Source organism: Lepidochelys olivacea (assembly GCF_965140295.1).
Source record: "Lepidochelys olivacea isolate rLepOli2 genome assembly, chromosome: 5".
Taxonomy (NCBI): domain Eukaryota; kingdom Metazoa; phylum Chordata; order Testudines; family Cheloniidae; genus Lepidochelys; species Lepidochelys olivacea.
The window spans coordinates 19,330,767-19,353,801 of NC_140415.1; the positions used below are offsets into that span (position 1 = coordinate 19,330,767).

The 23,035-nt window shown below is 40.7% G+C and overlaps 1 protein-coding gene across 4 annotated transcripts in view; it reads left to right on the forward strand.

The window, feature by feature from the left end:
* RAB27B (RAB27B, member RAS oncogene family) overlaps nt 1-23,035 on the forward strand; it is a 238,864-nt gene that overhangs the window by 167,491 nt on the left and 48,338 nt on the right. For 2 of the 4 annotated variants that reach the window (XM_084629474.1, XM_084629472.1), the window contains exon 1: nt 18,537-18,638. The exons of the other annotated variants lie outside the window; for them this stretch is intronic. The gene's annotated coding sequence lies outside the window, so the exon portion shown is untranslated. Of the gene's footprint in view, nt 1-18,536; nt 18,639-23,035 lie in introns of those variants that run through there. 4 annotated transcript variants of the gene reach the window in all.

The following is a 23,035-nucleotide window of genomic DNA, read 5'->3' on the forward strand; positions in this document are numbered from 1 at the left end:
CTCTTAAAGTCACGGAATCTGTGACCTCCGTGACAAAAGCGTATTCTTAACTATATTGTACTATCACTTTTCAAGCAGAATTCTTCACTGGAGGAGAGATGGTTCATATAATAATTAATTTTGAGAAAGTAACAGATTTTTTAGACAAAGGAAACACAGTGGGTCTAATTTACTTAGATTTCAATAAGGCGTTTGATACTGTGCCACATGGGGAATTATTAGTTAAATTGGAAAAGATGGGGATCAATATGAAAATTGAAAGTTGGATAAGGAATTGGTTAACAGGGAGACTACAGTGGGTCATACTGAAAGGTGAACTGTGAGACTGAAGGGAGGTTACCAGTGGAGTTCCTCAGGGATTGGTTTTGGGACCAATCTTATTTAATCTTTTTATTACTGACCTCTGCACAAAAAGTGGGAGTGTGCCAATAAAGTTTGCAGATGATACAAAGCTGGGAGGTATTGCCAATTTAGAGAGAGACTGGGATATCATACAGGAAGATCTGGATGACCTTGTAAGCTGGAGTAATAGTAATAGGATGAAATTTAATAGTGAGAAGTGTAAGGTCATGCATTTAGGGATTAATAACAAGAATTTTAGTTATAAGCTGGGGACGCATCAATTAGAAGTAACTGAGGAGGAGAAGGACCTTGGAGTATTGGTTGATCACAGGATGACTATGAGCCGCCAATGTGATATGGCAGTGAAAAAAGCTAATGCGGTCTTGGGATGCATTAGGCGAGGTACTTCCAGTAGAGATAAGTAGTTTTTAGTACCATTATACAAGGCACTGGTGAGACCTCACCTGGAATACTGTGTGCAGTTCTGGTCTCCCATGTTTAAGAAGGATGAATTCAAACTGGAACAGGTATGGAGAAGGGCTACTAGGATGATCCGAGGAATGGAAAACCTGTCTTATGAAAGGTTTCAGAGTAGCAGCCATGATAGTCTGTATTCGCAAAAAGAAAAGGAGTACTTGTGGCACCTTAGAGACTAACAAATTTATTTGAGCATAAGTGGACTGAATGCATCCGATGAAGTGAGCTGTAGCTCACGAAAGCTTATGCTCAAATAAATTTGTTAGTCTCTAAGGTGCCACAAGTACTCCTTTTCTTTTTGTCTTATGAAAGGAGACTCAAGGAGCTTGGCCTGTTTAGCCTAACCAAAAGAAGGTTGAGGGGAGATATGATTGTTCTCTATAAATATATCAGAGGGATAAATATTGGAGAGGGAAAGGAATTATTTAAGCTCAGTACCAATGTGGACACAAGAACAAATGGATATAAACTGGTCATCAGGAAGTTTAGACTTGAAATTAGACAAAGGTTTCTAACCATCAGAGGAGTGAAGTTTTGGAATAGCCTTCCAAGGGAAGCAGTGGGGGCAAAAGACCTATCCGGCTTTAAGATTAAACTCAATAAGTTTATGGAGGAGATAGTGTGATGGGATAACATGATTTTGGCAATTAATCAATCTTTAACTATTCAGGGTAAATAGGCCCAATGGCCTGTGATGGGATGTTAGATGGGTTGAGATCTGAGTTACTACAGAGAATTCTTTCCTGGGTATCTGGCTGGTGAATCTTGCCCATATGCTCAGAGTTCAGCTGATCACCATATTTGGGGTCGGGAAGGAATTTTCCTCCAGGGCAGATTGGAAGAGGCCCTGGAGGTTTTTTGCCTTCTTCTGCAGCATGGGGCACGGGTCACTTTCTGGCGGATGCTCTGCTCCTTGAAGTCTTTAAACCATGATTTGAAGACTGCAATAGCTCAGACATAGGTGAGAGGTTTATTGCAGGAGTGGGTGGGTGAGATTCTGTGGCCTGCATTGTGCAGGAGGTCAGACTAGATGATCATAATGGTCCCTTCTGACCTTAATATCTATGAATCTATGAATCATAATGGGAGGAAAGGTCAGACCATTTTCTAGTAATAAATGGTCGACGCTATGCAAATGTTGGAGAAGCCCTAATCTACTGCTTTATACTCAGGAAGAGCAAATAAATAGTGCATATACAAATTAGGAGACAGTGCTCTGGAGAGTAGCAAGACCTAGATTTAATAGTAGGGATAGTAAAAAAAATTCTGTTGAATAATAATACTAATTCATGCAGGGTAAAAAAATAAAATTAAACCAGTACCATAAAATTAAATGTGAAAAGCACTACAACTCATACAGTGTAAAAGAAGTTTGTCAGGTAAGTGGTTCCACACATTTTGGTTGCACCCCTTGTATTGGGGTGTGGCATTGCAGGCACATCCTGCCTCAGTTTACAAGGTTTGGCAGTCCGTCCAGAGCAGGCCATAAGATCAGCGGACAGTCCTTACAAGGTTAAACAATAACCAAATCAGAATCTTTCTGTCTAGGCCTTTAAACAAACAAACAAACAAACAAACATAAAAGACAGTTGCAATGCTTTAAGCCCGAGACCTGACCTGGCCCAGGGGTTCTGGGTTAGCACTGAGGAGCTCCTTCTTGCCTTGGTTTCACCCAGCACTACTGTCAGAGGAAGTAGGCAATCCTTCTTAACTGGATTTGTGTCACCTCCTCTCCTTTCTAGGCCTCTGGTGGACTGAATCTTTCTGGTAGCCCAGGTTTTCCTTAAGCTGGGGATGCCTGGGGGTTGATGTCTGCAGCAGGAGGCCGAGACTTCCTGATAGATCCTGTAACAGTGTCTCTGATGTGACTGCATTTGGAAAATTGTAAATAGTTGTAGTTCCACAGTATAGAAACCAGAAACTTGGAAAACTGCAGGGGTGGGGGAAGGGGGGAGGTCGGACGGACGGACAGACACACACACACAAGAGTAACAAATATCACACAGAGATTCGAGGATGATTTGAGGAAGCTAAATTTACACACGTTATTCTAAACAGAAAAATGCTTATGATTAGAGAGACTGAAGGAGCTAAACGTATAGAAAAGATTAGAGCAGGACATGATTAGAGTATGCTCTGAAGAAAAGAAAGGAATTATTCACTGTCACAAGAAAGAAAGAGAAAGAAATAGCCTGAGAGTAAAGAAGGAAATCTTTTAACTAGATTTACAGTTAGAGGAAAATGGCAGTGTCAGAACTTGAGATGTTTCTGATAAGACAAGAGACATCATCGGTGCAGATGTCCAAGAACTGGTTAGATAAGACCTCAGTGAGAAGCTAGTGAGTGTGACATTGGCAACCAGGTGCCAGCTCAGGCCAAGGTCCCCCATGCCTCAATTCAATACTGACAAATACGTCAGTGAAATCAGTCTGGCTCACCTATGGGTTAGTATTGCTAAAAATAGGTATTAGAATTATAAGAATGTGTTTAGACTATTGAATGTTTGTAAGTTCCTGCATGCAGGGTTGTTGGAACGGGGGGGAACCAGGGGCCATGGCCCCAACACATTACCTGCCTTAAGGGCAAGAGATGGAGGGCACGGTTGTAGAGGAGCAAGTGGGAGGAGGGGCCTCTGGGGAAGAGGTGGAGCAGGTCAGGGACAAGGAAGAGCCATCAACACCTGGCAGACTAGAGTGGAACATCACAGAGACAAAAGACTTCATTGTCTGCTCGCCCCCAGTGAAGATGGGTCATGCAAATGAATTGCTTCCATTGGCTGAGTTTGCATTCAAAGCAGAAAGGAGGAAGGGTATAAATCCCCCTAACAGGAAGAATTGTATTTTTATGCTGCTTGGACTCTGGGAGGCAAGGACTTCTTGGCATAAGCAAAAGATCCCTAGTACTTAGCCTGAGTTAATCCTTAAGTACATATAGAGTGTGCTTATTATAGAAGTGTCTTTTACTTTTTGAAACTTGAGTTTGGAACTCATTCATGGGTATATATGTTTACCTGCTTTAACCTTCTAAATAACTCTCTTGTTTCCTTTTTCTATATAGTAAATCTTTAGATATTGGCTAAAAGCATTGCCTTTGATGTGAGACCTTAAGTGCAATTGGCCTGGGATAAACGATTGGTCCTTTGGGACTGGGAATAACCTGAATGTTGCTGTGATACTTGGTATATGGGATCATGTATCACAAAAGTAAGCTTGCGTGGTTGGCAAGACAGATCAGAGTACCCCAAGGGACTGTCTGTGACTCCACGTTAGGGCTGTTTTAGTGCCTGAGGAGTTTACACTTGCTAACTGGTTGGTGAAATCTAAATATAGTACTCACAACCAATTTGGGGTTTTTGCCCCGGTTCTTAACAGTGTGGCCTGAGGTTGGTACTCATGCTCTTGAGCCACTGCAGGACATCTTGACCATGAGTTTGTCTCCAAAATGAAGCAGTAAGACTGGGAAACTTACCTGGTCATTTTGGTCATGTTCTACTATCTGTTAAACCTTTTAATCTGAAGTGCTACAGGCTACTGTGTGTCAAAAGTTTGCAGCTCTCCCACTGCATTGCAGATTCTGTGGTCTGTTCCTTTTTGGCCAAATCTCCTTTTCCGTCTCTTCCTCCTAACTGGGCATCACTTCTTTCTACCCAGCAATCCCCTCCTCTTGCTTCTGTTGCTTATAGTCAGGTGCAATCTCCAGCACCTTCCTCAGCCACCTTTCCAGCCTCTCTAGCTTGTAGTAAGGCCATGTCTCTAACATATCCCTGTCCTATCCACTTAAATTGCTCCACATTCCTCTCTAATTTTTATGAGGCTCCCAGGGGCACTGCCACTCCTGTTCCCTCGCCAACTCTCCTAATTTCTTCATCAACCTCTTTTCCACAGATTTTTTTTCTGTAGCTGATTCCTCACACTTAGCTCACAATTTTCTCCATCATTAGAACTTTTCTGGCTGCTACAATGTACCTAAATTCCCCTAAATGTTGAAAAGGGATCAATAGTTGGTCCAAGCATTTACCACTAGGCTTCTTGTTGAGAGTGAGGTCAATATTCATTAATTCCAATTCATAAATCCAGGACCTCTGCCATATGAGTACACTGGGGAGTAGTTTGGTCTCTTTGTAGAAGTATTGACAGGTAGGTCAAATTGCTCATTATATTTTGTCACACATTACACTGTAGTCCTTGCTCACAGCAGATGATTATTTGGACTCTGTTAACAATAACATTATCTTGCAGTGGTTTCACAGAATTAGTCACAGATATATTTAGAGGTTCTTTTTGAGAAGATCATGATTTTATGACAATCTTGTTAGATTAATCTTTACAATGAGTGAAGAGTTCCTCTTGCTCAGAACTCCATAGACTGAATAATATTTTCCATTGACCAGCAAAGTTTAAATAAAAAGCTCTCAGTTTCTAGGTATTAGAGATTTAATCTAGTTTAAAGCATTTTAGGTTTTTCCCATACTGCATGTGCCATCAAAAATGAGAGTATTAGGTGCAATGAAGGGATGCTTTTACAGTTAAAAAGGGATCCATTTGTGTGACATTCCCCGGGGTACAATCTGGATAGCTGAATAGCTATGTCCCTTCAATTCTCCAACTTGGGGGGCCTTTTACACTGCTTTGCTGTGAGAGCAGCCACGTCGGGCCTGTTCATGCACAGCTTCAAGCATGCAAAATCACTCCCAACTGAATGACATGAGTGCTTCTAGCCAGCCACTCCTGAATTATATTGCAGAGTAATACCAGCAAACTCCAAGTCCCTGACTTGTTCCCAGAAATGTGTGTCTTTTTCTGCCCAGCACCCTCCTGGACAATACTAACTCACAGAAAATCCATCATTTTATTAATGACTGCACAAACCCTGTTATCTCAAATGGAGGTTCCCAAACACACACTGGTTTAGATGAAACAATAAAATAAGTTTATTAACTACAGAAAGATAGATTTTAAGTGATTACAAGCAATGAGGCATAAAAGTCAGAATTGGTTACAAAGAAACAAAAGGTAAAATGCTAACTAATACCTAACTTAACAAGCTTAGGCTATGTCTACACTAAAGACCTCACAGTGACGCAGCTGTACCGATGCGCTACTGTAAGATCTCTAGTGTAGCTGCTCTATGCCAACCAGAGAGCTCTCCCATCAACATAATTAAACCACCTCCAACAAGTAGTGGTAGCTATGTTGGCGGGAGAAGCTCTTCCACGAACATAGCATCGTGCACACTACCACTTATGCTGGTGAAACTTATGTCACTGAGGAAGGGTTTTTTTTCACACCCCTGAGCGACATACGTTTTGCCAACATAAGTGGCAGTGTACACGTGACCTAAGTGGATTTGAAGCAAAAAGTTTTTCCTCACTGTATGCTCACAACAGTCTGGCTAGATCTTTCAGCCAGGACCACTCCCCCAGTTCAGTTATGCTCTTTTGTCTGTCAAATTTTGTCTGTTGATGCCGTGAGAAGAGATGAAGGAAGAGAGATGATTTGTGTCCTCTGTTCTCACTTTTTATAGCATTTCTCTTCTTTGAAAATCATCTCCAGCTGGGGTTCTGGCAACAGTAAGTCTGTTTTGGATGGGAACTCCCAGCTATTTATTTGCCAACACGTAAATTTCTCACCTACACCCTTCTTCCTGCCAAAAAATAGCCGCTTACCCAGGTGATAGCCCATCTGATTTTGTTGACACCTGGCTGAGGTGTCAGTTTGCCTTTTGTCTCTGATGAACTAGTTTGTGCCTGCTTTTCTAACCTGGGAGCATGTCTCAGCAATGTCATACAGTAGAATCTTATAACTTTACATACAATGTTGATACACACATTTTACCAGGACAATAATGATCAGTGAATTATGAGTTTTTAAATGATACCTCACAAGGCATACTTTGTACAAAATTCATCGTTGTCTTGTAAAAGTGGTGAACATAGGGTACAGACTGTCACAATTTGGTAATGTGTATGGGAGCAGATATGAGGAACTAACATAAAGGGGCTAATAGCTCATACAAAGCTACATTAGCACAGTCAACTGGTTACAGTTGGAACTGTTAGTCAGAAAATCTGGGTTCTATTCCTGGCTCTGCTGCAGACTCATGGGGTGGGGAGGATCTAAATTAAATCACTTTCATAGATTTTAATGCCAAAAAGAACCATTCTAATCATCTAGACTGACATCCTGAATAACACAGTGTATAGTTATTCATGCTGAAATCCCTGCATCAAACTCAGTAACTTGTGGTTGAACTGGAGCATATCAATTAGAAAAACATCCATTCCAAGATTTCAAGTGATGAAGAATCCACCATATCCGTTATTTCATCCACTGGAAATAGTCGTCCAACAATTAATTGCCCTCACTGTTAAAAGATTTGTACCTTGTTTCCAGTTTGAATTTGTCTAGCTTCAGCTTCCAGGCACCGGATCCTGTTAGGTCTTTGCCAAATTAGAGTCCTCTATTTGTTAACCTTCTATGGCTTAGTTAACCCTTCTATGGCTCAGTCTGTAAATGGGGATGGAGATAGTAATACTTCTCTCATAGGGGTGCTCTGAAGATTAATGTACATTGAATTATCTTTACAACATGGGCCAGATTCTTTGGTCTGCCAAAGAGACCTGGTGAGGAATTTTCTGTTGGAAAACCATTCCATCAGAAATGCATCTTCCACAAAATATGTTGCTTAAATTATTGCTTAATATGCTACTGGAAGGAACTCAGATAGTATGATGACAAGAATGGTATAAAAATGAGTATAGACTAGACAATGAAAATTGTCAATGTTTCCAGAAGTTTTGATCTTTCTATTGGGAAAACCAAAACAAAAACTCCCAGGTTCCCCAGGATCTCCAGCTCCCTGGCAGCCCACCTGGTGTATCCCCACTTAAGTAAAAGCGTTGGCCAAAATGTTCAAATTTGAGTGCCTAAAGTCAGGCACCTGTGACAAAGTGTAGAGGTTGGCTGATAAATAAGAGATTACCAGATTTGTGCCTATTACATGGCTGACCTGGAATGAGTTATAAAAGGATGAGGGAAGATGGTAAAAGGAGGTTATCAATGACATGGGCTATAGAAGATATGCATTAGTCAAGTTTGGGGTTCAATAAGAGGAATTGGATGAAATTCTGTAGTCTATGTGTTACAGATAAGCCTGAATGATCTGATGGTCCCTTCTGGCCTCACAATCTATGGATCACAGGGTAATGCTGTGTCCTCTCTCTTCTCAAAGCTGGAAAGGCCTTGAGTAATTATCAACCAGTAGCTTGAGCTGATTGGTTCTGGTTTTGAGTTTGGGTTTTAAAACTACCGCAAGCCCTGAAGAGAGCGATGTGAAGAAACCTGTAACTGAGACTTTATTTTCCCCTCCCAGTTTGGTGAGTCTGTATGCTGGTTTATAGCCATCTACACTACTGAAAAATCAATTCCCTAAAACTGTACCATAAAACAACCAAAGTATTATTATCTTTATGTCGGAAACTGGGACAGAGAGAGGTTAAGGCCAGAAGTTGCCACCAGGAGTGGACAATGCTAAGCATCTGAAATAAAGTGGCCTGATTTTCAGACATGCTGAGCACCCATAACTTACATTGAAGTTAACAGGAGCAGCAGCCTCTGAACAGGCCATGTTGATTTAGAGGCTGAACTTTAGTCACTCAGGTTTTCCAATTTTGGCCCTAACTTCTCAGTGTCTTCATTTCCTCTCTAATGGAATGTTATTTGCCACCTTTGTAAAGTGCTTTGGGATACTTAGGTATTGGGCTTGATTTTCCATGGCTTTGCAATTTGTGTAGGATTGCCAAACCTCCAGGATTGTCCTGGAGTCTCCAGGAATTAAAGATTAATCTTTAATTAAAGATTATGTCATGTGATGAAATCTCCAGGAATTTGTCCAACCAAAGTTGGCAACCCTAATCTTGTGGAGTCATCTACTTCAGTAAAAAATGGATGTAAACTATCAATTCAGAAAGATATTGGAGGAATGGGGCAGCCGGGCAGGAGATACTCTTGTGCAGTGGCTGGTGTGTGTCTTGGAGGGGACTCAGGGGTCCATTTAAAGTGGCAGTCATCCTCTTTCTCCCTGAGAGCTGCAAAAGAAGCCGTCACACCAAAGCTGCAATGGTGCAGCAGCCTTCAGCACTAGCCCTGTAACTGGTGTGTGTGTCTCTGTGCTTAAAGGGGCAACACCTCAAAAGTACCTTTGGGATGCACTGTTCCAAGCCACTGCTGTGGGTATGGGGATACCCTTTAAGCTCCCAGCACCTTGTTGGTGTGGTTTCTAGCTGGTTGGGGAGAGGAGGAGCAGAGGCACCAATTTAAAAAACAGCATCCAAGGTGGCCAATTATTGCCCTGTACATTGCACAAGTGTTAATGACTCCAAAAGGTGCAAGCTGGTGGTGAATCAGGACCCAAATGTGTTACATAAGTGCCAAATTGCATAAGTGCCAAGCGCCTGTAGATAATGATGTAACATCTGAAATATGGTATGCTAATACTCTGCTCAGATTTTGAATGTTTCTCGGGTCTGATAGTAATGTGAATGTCTTGTAGCTGCATGGAAACTTTTTGGTTCTGCCTAATTTATCAAATCTGGGCCTTTCTTACAGCAAAGTTCATAACATGTTACATGGCACACTCTAGTTCTGATGACAATTGCTAGGGAGTGATGATAATTATTCAGTTTCTTTCTCTTTTACTCTGTCCTAATTAACTCAATGATTTAATCACTAAAACATCTCTAATTATGACATGTCTCAATCTGTCTGCAGGCAAAGTTACAAGAGGTCTTGTCTAAATATGGCAGTGAATAAATATGGTAGATTTTCTCTGCTGTTATTTATTGGCTCATATTCCCCATCTGCAAGTATCAGGACAGTCACTGATTTAGTCATGAAAATGTTTGTGAATGTCAAATATTTCACAGATAGTAGCCCAAATGTTTATTCAAAAACGTTTTCTGGAAGTGCACTACTAGGGCTGGTTGAAAATTTTCCATTTAAACTTTTTTCTGATGGAAATTTGGGGTTTCTATTAAATGGAAATTTTCATGGGAAGTGGATTCTTTCCTCAAAAAAAAAAATTGGTTTTTAATCTTGGGAGACAGGCCAGTCCTTGCCTACAGACAGCCCTGCAACCTGAAGCAAATACTCACCAACAACCACATACCACACAACAGAACCACTAACCCAGGAACTTATCCTTGCAACAAAGCCCGTTGCCAATTGTGCCCACATATCTATTCAGGGGACACCATCACAGGGCCTAATCACATCAGTCACACTATCAGAGGCTCGTTCACCTGCACATCCACCAATGTGATATATGCCATCATGTGCCAGCAATGCCCCTCTGCCATGTACATTGGTCAAACTGGACAGTCTCTACGTAAAAGAATAAATGGACACAAATCAGATGTCAAGAATTATAACATTCATAAACCAGTCGGAGAACACTTCAATCTCTCTGGTCACGCAATCACAGACATGAAGGTCGCTATCTTAAAACAAAAAAACTTCAAATCCAGACTCCAGCGAGAAACTGCTGAATTGGAATTCATTTGCAAATTGGATACTATTAATTTAGGCTTAAATAGAGACTGGGAGTGGCTAAGTCATTATGCAAGGTAGCCTGTTTCCTCTTGTTTTTTCCTACCCCCCCCCCCCCCGATGTTCTGGTTTAACTTGGATTTAAACTTGAAGAGTGGTCACTTTGGATGAGCTATTACCAGCAGGAGAGTGAGTTTGTGTGTGTATGGGGGTGGGGGGGATGTGAGAAAACCTGGATTTGTGCAGGAAATAGCCCAACTTGATTGTCATGCACATTGTGTAAAGAGTTGTCACTTTGGATGGGCTATCACCAGCAGGAGAGTGAATTTGTGTGGGGGGGTGGAGGGTGAGAAAACCTGGATTTGTGCTGGAAATGGCCCACCTGATGATCACTTTAGATAAGCTATTACCAGCAGGACAGTGGGGTGGGAGGAAGTATTGTTTCATATTCTCTGTGTATATATAAAGTCTGCTGCAGTTTCCACGATATGCATCTGATGAAGTGAGCTGTAGCTCATGAAAGCTTATGCTCAAATAAATTGGTTAGTCTCTAAGGTGCCACAAGTACTCCTTTTCTTTTTGCGAATACAGACTAACACGGCTGTTACTCTGAAACACAAAAACAGTTTGTGGCCAAACCATTTATTAGTTTCATCAGCTTTTGGATAAAAAATTTTGGTTTCCAAAAATGTGGCCTATCTAATGAGTCTGTTACCCAGAATTGATGCATTCACCCTGATTTTCAATCTAATGTATATTTTCTAAATTAAATAAATCTTGTTTTCAGAGAATTGGTTTTCAGATAGTGATTGTGAGTCAGGAATTGTTTGTTTGTTTATTTTTACAGTGCCCAGAAACATGCTAAATGCTTTACTGGACAAACAGAAAGATGCAGTTTATGTCTTGAGAATCTAACAATCAAATTTGAGAGGTGATGAGACAAGGGCAGATAGGAAACTATAAATCATGGGATAGAAGGGTAGAGAATAAAAATTACATCAGTGATATTGTGTCATTACTCGGTTTTTAGGCATGTGCATTTCTGGATGTTTAATTAATTATGCAGTGCCAACAATGCCCCTCTGCTATGTACATTGGCCAAACTGGACAGTCCCTACGTAAAAGGATAAATGGACACAAATCAGATATTAGGAATGGCAATATACAAAAACCTGTAGGAGAACACTTCAATCTCCCTGGACACACAATAGCAGATTTAAAGGTAGCCATCCTGCAGCAAAAAAAAAAAAAGTCAGGACCAGACTTCAAAGAGAAACTGCTGATCTTGCAAATTTGACACCATCAGCTCAGGATTAAACAAAGACTGCGAATGGCTAGCCAACTACAAAAGCAGTTTCTCCTCCCTTGGTGTTCACACCTCAACTGCTAGAAGAGGGCTTCATCCTCCCTGACTGAACTAACCTCGTTATCCCTAGCCTGATTCTTGCTTGCATATTTATACCTGCCTCTGAAAATTTCCACTACATGCATCTGACGAAGTGGGTATTCACCCACGAAAGCTTATGCTCCAATACGTCTGTTAGTCTATAAGGTGCCACAGGACTCTTTGCCGCTTTTAATTAATTATTGATATTTTAATAATAATAATTATTGACTGACTTCTTAAAGGTATTGAGGAAGAAGTAAATCTTGTCTACATTAGAAAAGTTGCATTGATTTAATTACATTGATTTATAATCAGTCTAGCTAAACTGGTGCAAACCCCTAATGTACATACACTTAAACTAGTTCACCCCTTGCTTAATCTGTTTATCTTAATTTAGTAATTTACACTAACCTGATTTAAACCAGAATTAAACCAGTTTTAGGAGTTTGCTAATCATCAGTTTAACTAGATTGATTATAAATCAATTTAGCTTGCATCAGGAAATTACAAAATTAAGCTAAACGAATTCAAGCCAGAATTAAATTTGTTTGTGTGTGTCTTCACTAGGGGGTTTGCATTGGATTAACTAGATTGAATTAAAATTAATGTAATTATTTGAATGCAATTTTTTTCCAATGTAGAGCAAGCATTAAAGAGGGATTTGAATGGGGAGAAGATAGTGGTTTGGACCAGATAAAGGATAAGTGGTAGAGTAATATATGAGGGGAGAGAGATGGCTGAAAACTGCTCTTAAAGAGAAGGAAAACATATCTTAGGGTTCAGTCAGCAGTTGCCTGGGGACACTCAGTCAAATATGTGGGTACTCAAAGAAGAGATGAGATAATGTGTTTGTCTTTTAGTGTGGTGTAATATAACAATTAATGCAAATATCCTATTCAGAGGGATGATAAATTCAGACCCAAAACTTTCTTCTAAGAGGAGGTTCATTCAATACATGGGATCTATTTATTTATTTACTGGAGTCATTTTTTTTCAGTAATTGTTTAGTCACTGCTATGTACAGTATGACATTTCTCTTTATCTGGAAAGAAGAGGGTCCATACACATTTCCTGTTCTTGCAAATAATACTTAATTTTAATTAGCAGAGGCATAGACAGGAAACCGAGGTGGTCCTGGAGTGAGAGACATTCCTTTTGTTTAAGAGACCCAAAGGAAGCAGAACATATGGACTGTTACATCTACTCACAGCCAATTCAAACTAAACGAGAAAAGTTATCCAGAAATTAGAACTTTTTTGTGAAGGTACTTGACTCTAAAGTCTCCTGTCATAGCAGAGCATTTCCAGCAATATAAATGGAACTAGTAACCTGCAGAGTCAGTAAATGTATACGTGGCAGAATTGAAGCACTGTGAATTTTAAGCCAATTTGGAGAATGCTTTAAGGGATCATAGAGTGTCTATTTTGAAGCAGGTCTTACAGAAATGTTTGTCAACAGAGTTTGATTTCATCTGCTCACAAGCACTGCTTGTTACTGGATCAGTGGAGACTACAGGAAAAAAATGTACCAGGGGAAATGACCTATGGGAAGAGTGATGCATGCCACATGAGCGGAAGTGAGCAGCCAAAGTTGAATAGCTTTTGCTGATCACTGAGTTAATGAGTGGTTTCAGAGTAGCAGCCGTGTTAGTCTGTATTGAGTGTCTGTAATGAGTGTCATTTCACAGGTGAGCGGTGTTGGAACTGCCATAAAAAAGGACACACACAGCACTATGTGTCGAAGCCCAAATGAAACCAAAAGAATAAAGCTGTTTGGGCTGCGGGTGAGAGACCCTCTGCTAGCGGTAGTGACGGTGCAATTCTAAATGCAGCCAGTAAACAAACTCCAGATATCATTTACACAGAACTGTAAGGGGCTGCTTATCCCTCGGTCCTGGACATAGCCTGTGCATTTTGACCAATTGCCCAGAAGGATTATGGGAGTTTGCTTGCAGCTATTCCACTTTGCATGCATCTCTGAACCCACTCAATTACAAAAAACACAAACAAATAAAGAAAGCAGGGGTCCTGCATGTTCATGCTGCATACTAGAATCAGCCATCACCGTGTTGTTTGTGCTTCTTACTAAGGCAGGGAGCTCTCCATTGTTTTCTCTAGACATTCTAGAACAACGCACTGAGACCCTGCTACAACCTGCCCCCATCTGTTCAGCCCCTTTGCAGGTGAGAGCCCCACCTTCCATCAGAGACCTTTTGTTTCTCCAGCCACACCCCACATCTCTACAAAACAATAGCAGCTGCTCCACACAGTTTATCATGTAAATCTATTCAGGCCCCCAGCCAAGATCTACCAGGCCTGGGACATGAAGATTAAGTGGAGCATCTCTGGGTATGTCTACACTGCAGCACGGAGGTGGGATTCCCAGCGTGGTAGACAGACTCATGCTAACTTTACTCATGGGAGCGCATTAAAAAGAGCAGTGTGGATGTTGCTGCATGATTGGCGGCTCAGGCTAGCTGCCTGAGTTCAGACAGGGGGGATGTCAGGCAAGCTTGGACTTGGGTGGCTGCCTCCATCCATCTCAGCCTCACATTGTCCCCTACAGCACTCCTCCCACCTGAAAGCTACCCCCTGAGTGGGTCTCTGCCCCATTTCCTCCAGCTTTGAGCATTTCACTGCCTTCGTCTTCCATTGTATTGGTTTCTCACCTCTTTTCTTTCATATCCTTCTTGTTTTGTTCTTCTCCCTCTTAGTGTGTGTTCTCCCATCCCCCCATTTCTTTCAGTCCTGCTCCCTCACTTCTCTGCTCCCCCCACTTTCACCTGGAGCCCACTTCTCCCCAGCTGTATCTGCCTCTTCTCTTGCTCCCCTTCTCTCTGCCTGCCCTACTTCTCCCATTCTCTTTTTGCCCCTTTCTCCCCTGACTTATAACCCTACTCCTTCCCAACCTAGTTTATGCCCCACTATTCTCTCTCTCACTGAGATAAACAAGAATTATAATAGTTAATCCTAAAAAGGAGCATTAAAAGGGATATACAACTTCATGCTCTGGAGTTTACCCAAACTCTGTTAGATATTAGGATAATACACTCATGGGGGAGAGATTATCCAACTTCTACCTACTGTAGTGTTTCTTGTACCTTCCTCTGAAGCATCCTGTACTGGCTGCTGTCAGAGACAGGCTACTGGGCTAGATGGATCAAGGGTCTGATACAGTGTGGCAATTCCTATGCACCTCTTCTTTCCCACTGTTTTTGGCTCTTTGAGGGCAAGGAGATATGACAGGATGGCAGAGTTGAAGGACCCCAAAGAATTAAACACCAAAAGACTTTCATGGAGACCAAAAATGTGCCATAGGTACCACTGACTCGCCGTTAGGTCCAGCATTGTAAATAGAAAAGGCAAAAAGGCAAAATTCTAGCATTTCATCAATGCTAGTTCAAACCAGTTTCACCAGTGGCATTAATGGGCAAACATCAAGAGATACCAGTGGAGTTTTCCATGGGTAAGTCAGCAGTGAATTTGGCAGTTAGTTTTCTGATCTCCCACATACAGTTGTATTATATGCACAGTCCTCCTCAATCTACAGTATCTAGGTATTTATACCATGCTCATCACCATGCTATCTGAGCCCCGGTCAATTCTGAGCTCTGAACTCACACCAAAGATAATACTGTGTACACAATTATGCTATTATATGGAAGGCTGCAACTTTATCAATGAGTTCCAGGAAAACTATAACTCCTACTTGAAGATTTTTCATGAGAGCCCCAAGATACAATTACTTCCTTTTATGTATTAAGTAGAAAAATAAATAAAAAAAGGAAGAAAGCGAGATAATCAAAACACTTATTTCTTATTTACTGTTACTGGTTTTCCTTTCCCACAGCTCTGCCTCTCTCTCCTACTCGTTTTTTCTTTTTAAAATGGAGAAAACCTTTGCTTGGGGTCTCACATGTCCCAGTTGATAGCAGTGTGATGCACATTTCTTCATCCTACCACCAAACTTCCCTCCACAGCATTGCATAATATACTGATCTAAAATACATTTCACTACATTGAGTGGACTAAGATGAGGCCAGCAAATTCATTTTAAATTGTGCTAGGAGATGGACTTGACCCCAGGTCTCAGAAGTTGAAAAGTGAATGTGCATTAACTCATAGTGTAAACCGGCCTCCTTGATCTTCTCCTTCTCTCATTTGTTATCATCATATTTCCCAGTGTTTGTCATATAGTTTGCTTTCGGCTACATCATACTGTAACAACTTTATAGCATGGCCTAAAGCAAACTATATTCAGAGATTCTATGACCAGAAGAGACCATTGTGATTATGTAGTCTGAGTTCCTCATGATACTCTAATTTGTTCTGAATGTAATAGTTATTATGCTGATTGATTACAATATAGTGAGGCTATGCAATATATAGACCCCTTATCCATGCCCTAACTAGTGACTTTGTATAATTAGTGGGACAGTATTCCATAAGAATATGCTTTATCCTCCCATATTGACTAGTTAGAAAGTTAGGCAATGCTTTAGATAGAAATATATTTATTATTTATATTATAGTAGAAACATCTAGAGTCCTCAAGCAGGTCAGGACCCCGACCTGTGCTAGATGCTGTATATATGTTTTATAAATGACAGTCTGTGTCCCAAAGATCTTATAATCTAAAAGACTGTTATTCCCTAATGATTTCAGAGACTGATAAGCAGTAGATGAATGGGTTGAATATTTAGGGCAATGCTTTGTTCTGAATCTTTCAGCCCTTACTTCTGATTATACTACAATCCCCCTTCTTTCTCAGAAACACACCTGTATTACAGAATCCTGCTGCCACCCCCAGAGATTACAGATCAATGTTGGACACACAGACATGAAAGCTGGGTCTCCCACAAGCTGAGACTAACTATGTTCTGAGACTGAGCTGCAAGCTGTTCCTTTCTGCTTGCATTCTGTCTTATTTCCTTCTGGGATACCACAAAGAACAACTCAAGGACTTATATTAATACTAAGAAAGTCTCCTTTTAGAAGTCTAAACGATCTGGGGAAAGGGGGTAAACAGTGAGGTGGAATAACTTGCAGATGATACAAAATTACTCAAGATAGTTAAGTCCAAAGCAGACTGCTAAAAGTTACAAAAAGAAACTCACTAAACTGGGTGACTGGGCAACAAAATGTCAAATGAAATTCAATGTTGATAAATGCAGAGTAATGCATAATCCCAACTACACATACAAAATGATGGGGTCTAAATTAGCTGTTACCACTCAAGAAAGAGATCTTGGAGTCACTGAGGATAGTTTTCGGAAAACATCTGCTCAGTGTTCAGTGGTAGTAAACAAGCAAACAAAAAAGCTAACAAAATGTTAGGAACCATTAGGAAAGAGATACATAACATAGTAAATATCATAATGCCACTATATAAATCCTTGGTACACCCACATCTTGATTACTGCATGCAGTTCTGGTCACCCCATCTGCAAGAAAGATATATTAGAAATTGAAAAAGTACAGAGAAGGGCAACAAAAATGATTAAGGTTATGAAAAGCTTCCATATGAATAGAGATGAGAAAGGCTAGGACTGTCCAGTTTGGAAAAGAGATGACTAACAGGGGTAATGATAGAGGTCTAGATAATCATGAATAGTGTGGAGAAAGTGAATAAGGAAGTGTTATTTACCCCTTCACATAACAAAATAACTGGGGGTCACCCAATGAAACTAATCAAGGAAATAAGGATTCACCCTTTGCTCTGCTATTACAGATCTTTTGACTATTTTCCTTTTAATGGGGATATAACAGTCCAGGAAAATGTTTTTTTGACTTTATTTTGTTTTACTAAAGCGGTGGCCATTTGAACACAATCTATATATGGTGCCAGTTGTGGAGCGGATGATATGCATACCTCTCAACTTTACTACAGTTGGAGAGAAATTTTGCTCCCAAAATTGCCAACATTTTACACAAATTTGGTACCCCCTTGCTTTTATTGTAGAAAATAATTTAAATCAGACATAAAGAGTCAGGGACCAGAGATTATCGGAAGAGTCATTCACACTAAAGAAAGGGATATCATAGCATTTTAAAAAAAGAAAAGGAGTACTAGTGGCACCTTAGAGACTAAACAATTTATTTGAGCATAAGCTTTCGTGCATCTGATGAAGTGAGCTGTAGCTCACGAAAGCTCATGCTCAAATAAATTGGTTAGTCTCTAAGGTGCCACAAGTACTCCTTTTCTTTTTGCGAATATAGTCTAACACGGCTGCTACTCTGAAACATAGCATTTTAAGTTTCCTACATGAATAATCTTTGGTGTCTCTTGGGTCTTTATCACCCACTGCACCCCATGTTTGGCCTTTAGCAGGCTCAGAGGTCTGGTGGTAATGCGACAAACCATATAGTTACATAGAAACAATTGTTAAAAGCAACACAGAGTATTACAAACACAGAAAGTTACCCTGAATGAACTGGTGCAAAATTACCAACCCAAGCATACTAAGTGGTATCTCTCTATCTAGATACTAGACTGCTAGGTTAATCAATGCAACCCCTCCATGTGCTAAAAAGGGACTTAAATTGCTGCAGATAACCTGTGGCAGCTGATCCCATTTTATTAAGCCTGACACTGCTACCACACAGCTGTTAGCTTGTGTGCAGAACATCAAACAGGGCAGAGCCTTTAACAAAGGGCAGAGTGTGTATTTTAGCAGTTAGTGCCTGCAGTTGAGTCACAAGCAAGGTTTGCCCGAGGTTAGTTCCTAACATCCGTGTACAGGCGCTCAGGGCACGCCTTCTTCTCATACAAGCCTTTCAGACAGAAGCCTTGTGAGGCTCGCTCCCAGGGGTGGTGCTAAAACAAACTTCAACTCCTTCACTGCCCTGACAGCAGCGGGATCTACCTAATCGCTCGGGACTATCGGAGTAAGTTTCTTGGCTTGCGCTCTTAAACTTTTCCAACAAAAAGTGGGTTATGGGGGGAGGGTTTGCCTAGGAGGAGTTGAGTGCGGGACGGAAAGGTAAAGCAAACATCGGTCCCTGAAATCTGACACCCAAGTTCACACGCTGGTGAGTCTGGCAAGCAGGCGAGAGAGAGTGCTTGCTGGAATGGACTCACACTCATCTAGCATGTTTATAACTGCTCGGGAACTGTGTGAAAAGGAAGTTAGGCCTAAAATGGCAAACAGCTGTTCTTATGTCTTTGCTTCTTCTACCCTTTGGTCATTTCAGATTATATTGTAAAGGGTTTTTTTGGTTTGGTTTGATTTTTGTTTTTCAAAGTTGACGCTTTTCTAAGGCATATGGATTTATATGCCAGCAGGTACCCATCTTCAGCAATAGGTCACCAGACCCTGTTACTTGGTGCCCTCTGCTTAATATTTTCACATCAAACAGCTGGCTTGAAAAAGCATGGAGGTGTCAATGCTTCCATTTTCTTGCTGTTAGAAATTTCATGTGTGCTTTCTGAAGAGCTCTAAGGAAAATGAAAAGAGATAGGCACAATGTTTTCCAGATTCTTTAAACTTTTATTATGAATTTAGTTGTGGATCCCCCCCGCAAATTTGCCCCACTTTATTGTTTGACTTTTGTATATGGTTTTATAACTTACAGCACTCCGGTATTTTCTGAAGGCGGATAAGGTTCTGCTTTACTTCAATAAGAGGTTACTGCTGATGTTTGCTGAAGCGTTCATGTTCTGTTCTGCCTCCAGTTTTAAATAAGACTTTTTTGTCGTGGCAGGCAGTTGGTTTTACTCACTGTCGATGGTGATTGTAGTTAAGTACTAGCACTCTTATAGCACTAGACAACCATTTAGTCCTCAGTTATGCCTCATGGAAGTCAGTAGGATTGCATGACGTGTAAATGGAGCAGAACTGGTCTCCCTAGTTCTGTGTTGTTTAAAATGTAGGACGGTTAAGGGCAAGGTCTGCTGATGGGTAGTCTGGATTTACATCAAGTTTAGCTGAAGGATGCTGATGGACTTACAGCAAGTTTTACATGGGCATAAAAGGAAGAAGAAATCTGCTTCTAGTTTAGAGTGGCTAGTTTTTGTGTATAAAATGTGAGCAGTTCAGTTCAAATTGTGGCTTGCATACCAAAATGGACATTGTTCAGCAGCAGGAATTTATTCCAGACACAACATGGAGAGAGGGCAAGGTTTTAGAATGCAGGAATGGGAGACAGTCAATGTATTAAGAGGTTTTCCTGGGGAGCAGAGAGGTTTCCTCACAATCAATAGCGAGTTGCTTCACAATAATGAAAAGGTTATATTGATTCTGCTACTCTGAAGGGCTATTTGAGTTTCACCATTACTGCTCACGAGGGGACCATGCAAACTTTCAGTAGAAATTAGATTATCCTAATCTCCTGGCAGTTGTCACTTCAATGGGCACTGGCAAGGCTGACGGTGCACAAAATGTTTCATTTCCCTCTCCCCCATCTTTTTGGCTCAGTTAGCTTTCCAAATAAAAAATAAACCATAATTCAGAGATCCACTTAGAATAACCCTAGAGTGCTGGGTTTGTTGTGGAGGGTCATAATCTTAGTGTGGGCTGGACAGGATTGAGTGTCATGGGGTTTTAGTAAAAGACGTTGGACCAGTCTGTGTGTATGTGTATCTATGTAGATGGATATGGATATAACTAATTAAATTTTAGAGGCAGGAGTGGACACATTTATGTATGTCTAAATAAATTAAGTTAAATATCATGCCAGCTGTCATCTACTCTGGAAATCTGTTCTGGAGGAAGGAGATATGTGAAACTGACAAGTGATCTCTAGAGAATTCCTGTCCATTTCAATCTCAACAGGCTCAGAAGGAGCAGAACAGCCAGGAGTACAGGAGAAGAGGTGCAAATACAGTTTGGCAACTCAGGCTATGTCTACGCTACTGCGGTAAATCGACCTAGGCTGTGCAACTCCAGCTATGTGAATAACATAGCTGGAGTCGCTGTATCTTGGGTCGAGTTACTGTGGGGGTCTATGGGAGAAAATCTCTTGTCGACTTACCTTACTCTTCTCGTCGGGGATAGAGTACAGGGGTCCACTGGAAAGTGATCTGCAGTTGATTTAGCAGGTCTAGTAAAGACCCACCAAATCGACTGCTGGTGGATCGATCTCGGAACATCAATCCCCACTGTAGTGTAGACCTGCACTCAGTGCCCTACCGTGCACTGAGCAGCTCAGAGCTGGGATTTTAACACTGTGGTAGGCTGATAGTGTTTGTGTTTTGTTTTGTTTTTCATTAAAAGGTGTGATGTAGATGTATCCACCTATAAAACAGATTTAATGTATTTGTGGGACATCTTACATTTTGAGCAGCCCAATTCATTCCTTTGAAGCAGCTGATCTCTTGGGGGTGTGGGGTGGGAAGAGGCTGCTTGCATGTTTCAAGAATCAATTTCCTGTTCTGCTGAGATGAAATCTGTAATACATTCACTCGGAGGTACAGGGTCATTCCGAATTAGGGGCAAGAGAGACCGTAGTTGCAAAACCAGAACACGGTACTCTTATTTTAGAATAAAACCATCCATACAAGGAATTATTCCAGAATAGCTATTCCTGACTAACTCCATGTGTAGGCAAACCCACAGAATACCAAATTCTGCTGTCATTAACACTTCTTCTGCTCAATGCTGGGAGAATGAGTAAAGTTAGAATATAGCGTGGCATGTACAATACAAGAAAATCAGCTAACTAGAAGAAAAATACACGGCTTTTTGTTCACAATGTAACTGATTGAGAAATATTATTGCCACAACATATCAGTTTAGAGTAAATGGGCACAGTTTCCGATAGCATTTCATGCACATGCACCACAACAAAACATATTTAGTCTTTTCAACGCTAAAGCAGAGCTCCTAGCTATAACCTCAGGCTGCAGTCTGTTTGTGTGTGTTTGGGAAGGAGTAGAACTAGTTCATTATTTTCTATCCTTCCTGAACTCTGTTATAGGATCTCTTAAACTAATTGTGCACATCAATCACCCAAGGGTAAAATAAATCACATGCTTTCAGACATGTGAAAAGAAAGGGCTGGAGCTATGCCCATTGAGACCAGCTGAGGATCTGTCCCAAAACATTTTTAATTCTTGCTTCAGACTTTTTAAAAACAGGAGATAGTTTTCCCAAGCTCCAGACACTCAACTGAGCAAAAAATTTCAGTGTGGCGCAATGCTCTCAAAAATCAGGGGTTGCATGTGAAGGCTAAAGAAGCCAGAGTTAGTAGCCCTGCATACAGAATGTTTGCAGGTCCGGCTCAGTTGTGATGTTGATAAAGTTTGAACAGCTGTAGAGATAAGCAACAGCTCTCATGGCACTGCACTTTATGTTTGCATTCAGAGAAACAACACTATAAATACACCTGCTGACAAATCTGCATCAGGATGTAGCAACCCATTTAAAATGTCCTCATAAACGTTCCCTTAGTGTACCTAGAAATTCCGAGGGCAGACACTCAATGTGCTTGCTGCCAGAGTACATTAATTTAGATGTAGAGGTTGCTATTTATCAAACGGCATGATTAAGAACTTCTGGTAAAATACATTGCCCCTAAAAAATTACAGTTGTGCACTATGTGGTATATCCTATGCCTTTCAACACCCATGATTTCTATCGGTCTAAAAGCTATAATAATAGCATAGAGTGGAATTAAGTCCTGATGTGAGACTCTCTACAGTCTTGTTTTGTTTTTTCAGTGCTGAACCTTTAAATTTCTGAGCTCACCCGATGAGCACAGTACAGCTATACTTTGTTTTCAGATTTGCTGTAGAGACTACACACTCTCTGCTCTTTCTCCTAGAGCCTTGACTTTTGTTTTTTCTTTTGGGTTGTTTTCCCTCTTCAATCTAAAATGAATGTATGTGTTTTGCAATTGTACATGGAACCATGAATGCAATAGCATTTGCTTCAGTGGATTTATAGCAAGGATGAATTTGGCCCCAAGTGTGTTAGAAAAGAGTCTTTTTTTTTTTTTTTCCTCCTCATTTACCGCTATCCCTTTGTATGTGGCTTACTATGCTGTATTACAATACAAATCTGCAAAGGGTCTTTATTTTAGCGAATGGTGTTTTATTAAATGACAGATTTAATAGCTGACTTGAAAGAATGAGGAGATAGAAATGCTTCTGTGGGTTAAACCACAGCACATTCAGAATGCAATAAATGATTCCTTGGTGGATCAACAGATAATGGACTATATGCTTGTAGGGGTTTTTTAGGTGAACTCTACATTTTCTGTACCAAAGGAGTATCTAAGATGTTGGCTTCCATTTAAACCGTAGGGAATTGTTTGGTTCCCAGATATCTAACACAGCCAGTTGA